This window comes from Macrobrachium nipponense, chromosome 5 (genome assembly GCF_015104395.2).
Source record: "Macrobrachium nipponense isolate FS-2020 chromosome 5, ASM1510439v2, whole genome shotgun sequence".
Lineage (NCBI taxonomy): Eukaryota > Metazoa > Arthropoda > Malacostraca > Decapoda > Palaemonidae > Macrobrachium > Macrobrachium nipponense.
In genome coordinates, this window is record NC_061107.1 from 5,471,959 (window position 1) to 5,481,598 (window position 9,640).

The 9,640-nt window shown below is 37.8% G+C and overlaps 1 long non-coding RNA gene across 2 annotated transcripts in view; it reads right to left on the reverse strand.

Annotated features, from left to right (window-relative positions):
- Positions 1-2,690: 2,690 nt before the first annotated feature.
- LOC135215713 (uncharacterized) overlaps positions 2,691-9,640 on the reverse strand; it is a 24,555-nt gene continuing 17,605 nt past the window's right edge. For both annotated transcript variants that reach the window (XR_010314761.1, XR_010314760.1), the window contains one exon: positions 2,691-3,018. This is a non-coding gene — a long non-coding RNA (uncharacterized LOC135215713). The remainder of the gene's footprint in view (positions 3,019-9,640) is intronic.

Below are 9,640 nucleotides of genomic sequence, written 5' to 3' on the forward strand. Positions count from 1 at the left end.
GCAGCAATGGAGATTAGAAACATTTCATATATAGAATATGCTTCTAATTTGGGCAGGTCTTGCTGCCTTCAAATTATCCGGAGCAGAGCTGGAATATTGCGTCGGGTCCTCATAAAACATTTCTATGGAAATCTTATAACATCTGAAGGAATTTAATTAGGAATGTTCTTATCTGTGGTGTCCTCCCAGCTGATGTTATAAATATGCTGTGCCTGGTTAAAAAAGATCCTCTTAATCAGTGAAGATCTGATATGAATGAAAGGACAGAGAGAATAATGATTTGCTTAGGGACCTTTTAGCACACGAGAGATAGAAAACAAGATGACAGCAGCATCTGCCGGAAAACGAAAACGGGGATATTTGCCAGAGAAAACGGGAATACTTTGCCAAACCTGTAATTAAAAGAACGACATGCAATTACCTTTAGAAACTGCTGCCGCACCGAAACTCCTCCTTCCAAGCTTTGCGAAAATTCATCATCAGACGTTCCAAACGGCGGCGTTGGCAGGCGTATCCCAAGAGACGGAAACGAGAGGTCGAAATTCATTAAGCGCATTGCACGAAATCAGAAATGTCCTTCAGGAAATACCCGCGAGAATGATAACAGTCTCCGCTGGGACACGGAATCGAAATTCTTCAACCTTTTGCAGTTTGCCGGGAAGGTGGGAGGGAGGAACCCAGAATGTATATATAACGCGTTCGCTTTTTTTTTTTTCATATAAACAGGGAGACCTCAGGCGTAAGACTAATCATCACAGATTAGAGAGAAGTGCTCGGAAAGATTTCTCTGTGACAGAGATGCGTCGCTCTCCGACATCTTTGGAGAAATATTTAGATTCGGAAGCGTAGGAGTATCCCGATAATTGTGGGAAAAAGAATCTGGCTACAAACATCAAATAACTCTCTTGCGACAGATGTTAGGGTTCAACAACTGAACACGTGAAGCACTTTAAAGCCTTCTCTCAAAAGCGAGGAAAATAATTTCAAATCCTACGCAAGCTCGAAGGATTTAATCATTAAAAGAAATCTATTTCTGCATCCTCTGTAGAATTTATAGCGAGCAAAAGCCCAAGTGACTTTATTGATCATTAAGAACGTACTTGATCTGAGCTATCTCATAAAATCTAATTGCAGAGTCTAGCAAAGATAGAATACCGTTACGTAAATATTACTAAACTCTGTCAAGGAGATTCATTTTGGCTTGCGAATATAAAAATGTAACTTACTGGTTATTATGACGTGCGTGTAGGCTTTGCCTCTATGTAGTATAGTAAGTTCCAGAAGTGAAGCGACAAATTTCAGAGGATTTCGTTCGAAATTCACTAACTGGCAACTACAACCCGTAGTTGAAAAACTTTTTTTTTTTTTTTTCTACAGTGAAAGCTCTATCAACCAAAATAAACCTAACGTATGATGCACAAATATCAAATCTATGATATTTATAACATTCATAAGAAAAAATTACGGCAATAGTAATTATTTCAAAGTATAGTAATTACTTCAAACTATATAAACGAAACAATTTGAAATTTTCGTTCAACACAGGATTATCAACATTTACCAATGCATACTTCGAGCAATGTGGAAACAAATATTTAATATCATAGTGTATGATCAATTATTTTAGCGAAGATGCATAAAACCATGAAAGTATCAATAGAATGTAAAGGGAAAATCTCCGCGACATTAAACATAATCAACCATGAATGCAGCTTCCAAGAGGAGTCCCTTCGGACGTGAAAAGGGAGGATGTGGGAACATTGGTTAAGGAGATAAGTAAACCTGTTGACTTGAAGAATTTTTTTTTATATACTTATAAAACGAATCCTACTCGAGTTTATAGTTTCACTGTATCAGAAACGTAAACCACTTAATGACGATAAAGATTCTTCTTGCATTACATACTAGATATGGCATTGCTTCATATAAGATCAGAAACATGAGAATAAAAAAAAAAAAAAACTCCATTTCAATAACATCCATGAAATTTGTTTTTGATAGTCTTTAATGTTACCTAGTTCCTGTTCATCCAAAGACACCTATATATATATATATATATATATATATATATATATATATATATATATATATATATATATATATATATATGAGACAAAATCCACGAAGGAAAAAGAAACAGTGGAAAGGCCTTGCAGTTCTCCATTGCTTCTCTGTCCTGCGGGGATTTTGTCTTTATGTATGTGTATATATATACTTATGTGTGTTTGTATGTAAAATATCTGAATGAAACTCAGAAATTTCAGTTCAGTATATTTAATGGAAGATGCATTCTGCTCTTTATATGAACCTCTAAACGTGTAGGCGCTGAAAAAAGAAAAAAAAAATAAAAAAAAAGAGGATATCTCTTCTTGAGAACAGATATTCGCCCCATCAATTGTTGTGAATTAATCTCCTTCGCCTTACAATAAATATTCATCGCCCAGAATAAACCCTTTTACAGCGAACATAGACAATTAATCAAAATAAAAAACATAACAGGATCCGTTTAGAATGATTAAGTTTTGTAAAGGAAACCGGTGGTTCCCAAGTGTGTAGTGGCTTTCCTGATATAATAACCACCAATTGCGTTCACTTTCAGCACAGATGAGTATAACTATTAAAAGGCATAAATAAAAAGTAGATGTAAAATAACAATATAATTACAAAATAAGCTTTAAGATTCTGATTTACTGTAGCAGTACACAATACTTAATTTGTATGCATTTCTCGGGAGTAGTTGATCTCACAGAAGCTTCCCGAATAACTGACGTGGATACGTAGTTCGGCTCCTGCTGTAAACTGGTGTATGTTTGTGGCGACGATACTAGTTTCAATGTTATACTAGGGACGGTCATCAGCTGCTGTAAACATTCACACGAGTCCGTACGGCCCTTACGTGATTCGAAGCAGCTGACTTGAATGTCATCCAAGTGTCCAACTTGCAACAAATGGGATGCAGGCTTGCATCAATTAAGACACCAACGTCAGGAGGGGGAATGTGCCACTACTTCTGTGTGGCTAAAGAAACACATGAATTAAGAATTTAAAAATGAGATGCACTTCAAATGAAATCACTTAATCTAAAACAATTATCAAGTACTATTTCACAGGTGTAACTGGTAATATCCCGGAAGCTCAATGTTGCTTGATGAAGCAGAATCAGAATAAACTAATTGTCTGACTAAAATGTCATCAAGAGACGGCGAAGAAAGCTTCACGAGTCGGCAAGGAAGATAGAGTAGTAGGAACAAGGAAAATAGAATATTAGTAATAGCGTCGTATTCGAAATTAAACATATGAGATAAAAGGGATAATTATTCAAAACAACAGTTTACGAAATAATAATCAATATAAGAAAAGAATTAAATAAAAATAGTTAAGATTTACGTTTCTGGTTTCAGTCGCAACCAGAAGCGTTCATGGGGCGCCATCTACGAGCGATGGGAAAAACTAAAACTTGTATAATTCTAATTACGCACCAATTTCCCAATTGTTAGGGAAGAATTCCCTTACACGTTTCCGAAAGTGGAAATTTTTCTCTATGGAATTATTCATGAAATAAAAACTTTTTATCTTTATTTTAATTTTTATTTCGCTTTCTTCGTCTAATTTCCATGATTTTTCCCATGCATCTCTTTCCAGTATTCAAAATGTCACGGCGTTTTTTTTTATCTCCATTTTTACATATTTCTGAGGCTTTTGGATATTTTTTATTTATTTTTCATGATTTTTTGTAATTTTTTTTTTAGAATTTATTCTTTGCAACAGTCTTCTGGAAACAGCAGCAACTTAATACACTAATTTAATACAAAAAGTGCAATTGTTTGTTAGTTTGCTTGTTTGTATGGTGTTTTTACGTTGCATGAAACCAGTGGTTATTCAGCAACGGGACAAGAGGTAGAAGGACAATGAAAGGGGGAAGGGGGTGGGGGTGGGGGTGGGGTGGTATAAGCAATGACCTCATCTATTGAGAGTAATGATATGACCGTCTGAGAGAGAGCCAAGTCAAATCCTGACGTTCCGAATTCCGATCGGCACCGCACTGGACCTCTGGAAGCTCATTGACCCAGAAATACTGGAAACACTCACATCCAGGTTCTTCCAGGCAGATGTATAACCGTCCGAACGCTCCGTCCTACAAAGCGCGATTCAATTTTCGCGACTTGCGTCTTCCGTGTCCGCTGGTGACCCGTGTTAGTAATGGCGATCCGATTGCATTTGGGTGGGGGAGGGGAGGCAATTGCTTGCAAAGCAGATTGGTTATTTGCATGCTAACGATTCGCGGGATCCACCTGCATCTGAGGAGGAAATCTTGTATCGTCGTCCGTGAAATGCCATTGGGAGTTATTGGTTCATATTTTCTCAAAACACCACGATACGAGGGCTTGGAATTTACATGCAAGGTACGCGTCTTCCTGGGATCGGCCCAATCAAAGTCCTCTGTACTCTCTCTCTCTCTCTCTCTCTCTCTCTCTCTCTCTCTCGTGGTAATGTTTAAGGAACTACTGTAGTTATAGGAACAAATACTTCTCATTAGTCCTCGATATTATTATACATACTTAGCCATCAAATAGATAAAGCTACCCAAACCTCTCTCTCTCTCTCTCTCTCTCTCTCTCTCTCTCTCTCTCCTGGTAGTTATAGAGACTCAAGAGCCATGATTAAAGATATTACATTTCCATTTAACCCTATGATAAACAAACAATGTAACATTTCCAAAAATTGGTTTTATCTGCAAGAATGTATACCTATGGTATGTGCGTCATTCTTCTACACATATCTCCAACATGAAAGGAATGAAATAAATCCTGCTATCTCCACAAGAGCCTCAGGTGCGTCACAAAGCCAAGAACCACCATCGCCATAACCACAAATTCAGTCAAATTTACACAAGTTTTTCACTCAAGATTCATTGCAGATAGAATCATATTGAAACGTACAACAATCATGCCAATTTAATGCTTACTTCTAACAATCGTTCCCTGGTTTTCAACTCGGCCCAACACAGCATCAGAAAATGTGCAACCTGACGCCATCTATTGGCATAGATTTCTTTGCCAATAGATGGCGCTGTCTCCGGTTTCATACAGTTTCATATACCGGTGTGAGTATGATAGAATATCAGAATTACTACTATCATGTATTTTTGCATTTGAGGTTCCTGAAGCTGAATTTTCCCGAAATTGGAAAACACAATGACACGTGAGGAACTGGAGATTTAGGGGCAAAACCATAACAACTATTAGACGAAAATGATTGGGGGGCTACGAATTGTTAGTTTTCTGCAAAAGAAAACTTTTCTTGCCTGTCCGCACTTTTTTCTGTCCGCCCTAAGACCTTAAAAACTACCGAGATGTTGATCATCCACCCACCAGACATCAAACGTGCCAAATTGCAGCCCTCTAGCCTCTGTAATTTATATTTCATTCAATGTTAAAGTTAGCTATTCATTTATCATGAACTCCCGTTGCGAAGAAATCGTAGGCTTGCTATTGAATCTTCACGTGAACGGACAGTTTAGCTCTGTTTTTCTTCCTGTTTTATAATCATAAAATCTTACCTAGTGACAGGTTCCTAGATTACCGATAATATAACCACTGACGTCAATACAAGACGAGTCTGCATTGTAGGTCGCCGTGCTCACATTCAGCTCGGAGGACGCTATGGGTCCGTCAGCGGAATTTCCCATGACGCATGAATGGATTCCCGTGAGGAATAAACCCTAGACCTCAGGATTGCGATGGAAGAAGAAGAAGAAGAAGACTCAGTCTTCGAGACCCCTCAATCACGCGTCAGGAAAATGCCTGGCTATTGTTGGTGACTAACTTTATCGACATCGATGACTGATGGAAAGATTCTTCTTCTTCTTCTTCTTTTTCTTCTTATAATGGGTCAGGGAAACGGGACGGATTGAGTCTGGTCCGTGACCCAAGAACGTTGGGTGGTTCTCCATCTTTTTTTATTTTTATTTATTTATATATTTATTTATTTATTTATTTATATATTGCGAGGACAGTCCTCAATAATTCCTTTTCTATTTTTTTTTTATTTTTTTTTTATTTATTTATTTATTTTTTTTTTTTTTGCGAGAACGGTCGTCAATAATTCCTTCCCATATCGGAAGAATAGCTTCCAAAATCACTCGATGATGACATAGGAGTTCTTTATTAATATATGACGTTTTTTTTCAAGCTTTTCATATTGGCAGTGATATTCAGCTGATATTTCTGAATATGATGCGAATAGTTTCCTCAAATATCAACGCCCTCTGAGACTATCGGCATCATACTGATGTACTATTATAGCCGCCTTATCCTCCATAAGCAGATTATAACCGAACCAAACATCACAAATTCTTACACAACTATAACACGAATAAGTTTGCGAAACCGATGGAGGATTATAAACTAAACATTTCGTATATTTCGAAATAGTTTCCATCGGGGATGGGAAGTAATTACGATAAGCCTTCCCTAATACCAAAACTGTAAGAGAATACAAAGGACTTTTCAGTTTTCTGTAAAAAAAGAAAAAAAAAAACTATTGTGCCGGCTTTGTTCATCCGTCCGTCCGCCTTCAGATCTTAGAGACTACTGGGGCCAGAGGGCTGTAAAGTGGTATGTTGATCATCCACCCTCCAATCATCAAACATGTCAAATAACTGCTTCCTAGCCTCTGTCGTTTTTAATTTAATGAGCACCATAATATTCTTTGGAAGCTTGACTTTGAAGTCAGTGGCTCCTGTGGTGGGCTTGTTCCATATGAATAGGTTTCATCTGAATAATAATAATAATAATAATAATAATAATAATAATAATAATAATAATAATAATAATAATAATAATAATATAATAATAATAATAATAATAATAATAATAATAATAATAATAATAATAATAATAACTACAGGCCTATCACCTACCTACCAATAATGTGGAAGTTACTAACAGGTATCATCAGTGAAAAGCTATACAATTACCTAGAGGAGACAAACACCATCCCCCACCAACAGTAAGGCTGCAGAAGGAAGTGTAGGGGCACAAAAGACAAGCTCCTGATAGACAAAATGGTAATGAAGAACAGTAGGAGAAGGAAAACCAACCTAAGCATGGCATGGATAGACTATAATAAAGCCTTCGACATGATACCACACACATGGCTAATAGAATGCCTGAAAATATATGGGGCAGAGGAAAATACCATCAGCTTCCTCAAAAATACAATGCGCAACTGGAATACAATTCTTACAAGTTCTGGAACAAGACTAGCAGAGGTTAATATCAGGAGAGGTATCTTCCAGGGCGCCTCACTGTCCCCACTACTCTTCGTAGTAGCCATGATTCCCATGACAAAAATACTACAGAAGATGGATGCCGGGTATCAACTCAAGAAAAGAGGCAACAGAATCAACCATCTGATGTTCATGGACGACATCAAGCTGTATGGTAAGAGCATCAAGGAAATAAATACCCTTATCCAGACTGTAAGGATTGTATCAGGGGAAATCAGGATGGAGTTTGGAATAGAAAAATGCGCCTTAGTCAACATACAAAAGGGCAAAGTAATAAGGACTGAAGGGATAAAGCTACCAGATGGGAACAACATCAAACACATGGATGAGACAGGTTCCAAATACCTGGGAATAACGGAAGTAGGGGATATAAAACACCAAGAGTGCTACATGAAATTGCGCACATTTTCATATATAACAATTTATGTAACGGCAAACATTTCGACAATCGCACGAAAAAAATTCTGATTTTTTTCGGAAGTTACCGAGCGGACGTAAGGAAAATGTTTTTTTTTTTTCATAAATTCACCATAAATCGAAATATTGTGCTAGAGACGTCCAATTTGTTGCAAAATGAAGGCAAATGATTGAATATTACTAGAATATAAGAGTTTTAGCTTACAATTGCGTTTTTCGACCATTTCGGTAGAGTCAAAGTTGACCGAAGGTTGAAATTTTGGCACTTATCGTTATTTATATGAAAATATTTCAAAACTGATAAAAGCTACAATCATGAATATTTATATGTTGTATTCTAAATAAAATTGCGCACATTTTCATATATAGTACTCCATGTAACGGATAATTTAAAACGGTGTAAAAATTATGTCAAAGTGACGAAATAATTTTTGAGATGTGTCACTGATACTTTTTTGTTCGATAAGAAAAAAATTCGGGCTTGCGCGCCTGTGTAATGATTGTAAACAAAACAACGCCTTGATCCGTGAACTCCCAGCATCCCCCAAGGCACGTGATTCAAAAGTTTTTGGCTGGTAGGCCTATAAGTATTTTTCCGCGAATTTAAAAAAAAAAAACTTTTTTGAGTCGACGTATAATACGTCCAATCGGCATACGGGAGACATTTTGACTCGACGTTTAATACGTCCAATCGGCTTAAGAGGGCTAGGTTAGGTTAGGATATGTGTTCAAGAACATTCCATGATTAGTTTTTGTGAGATGATGCGTCCCACTTTTCAGGGTCATGTTCCGGTACCCGCTTACATCTCGTGGGAAATGCATCCCGGGCTCGACACAGTACCGAACTAAACCGGGAGACCCCACCCCCCAAATGCCTTCTGTCTTCTGTGTTTATGCAGAGTTCTTACCGGTTTACCATTCAGTAATATCCCAGGTCTCATTACGGGGTTGGTTCGAATCCACTTCCCCACTTGGGAAATCATTCAGACGAGGGGACCCACCCCTGCGATAATCCGGGCACTGAAGTCATAAAAAATTCCTTCATTAGAGCCGTTCATAGTTTTTAACAGAAGAGGAAGATACTTATATTATAAAGCAGGCATTTTTTGAGACCCACATTTGATTTCTGTGACTCTGATTCAATGACATTACCGACCGGGAAGAATCCCTCTGGATTTTTTACTCACAGTTCTAAATTATAGGTCCTAAATATTTAGATTTAGAAATGAAACATTTAAGAACAGACGCCTACTACTGGTTGCTTCAATTCCACTCTATAGCTGATATTTATTAAACTCATCGATAAACATTGAGAAATCGGTTATGAGGTTTAATGTCGATGGCGTTTTAAGGCTCTGTTACCTCCCATTCTAGGAATCACTTAGCAAGATAACACTTATGTATTGACTGTTTGAATTTCTGAAGCATCTTCAGCTGCTCGTCGAATGGAGTCTGAGTTCTCTCTCTTTCTCTCTCTCTCTCTCTCTCTCTCTCTGGCAAACACACATTCACTCCCAACGCCCGCCCTCCTAGCTTTCCAAGTAATCTGTTTTACCCTCCGAAGTCCAAACAGTAATTGGTTTTCAAAAGCATGATACGATTCCCCAAATTCCAATTCCGGAACCTCTCTCTGGATTTTCCTCTAATGCCATAATCAGAAAAAAGTCCTGTAAAGGACGTCGAGGAGTCTAACAACATTCTTACTATATTATAATGGGCGTTATTTCTGTCCGTCAGTCTGTCACTCAATCACGGCCAAACGGCTGGTCTGATGAGCATGAAACTTGGCAGGGTTATAGTGGGGACCCCTAAGATGGTTTATAACGGGGTTTCATCCTACCTTCCCCACCCCCTCTCCGAAAGGTAAGGTTGACAGTGAGAAGGGATTCCCTGAAACGGGGCTGGTTATGCCCAGAGGCTTAGCTACTTTAC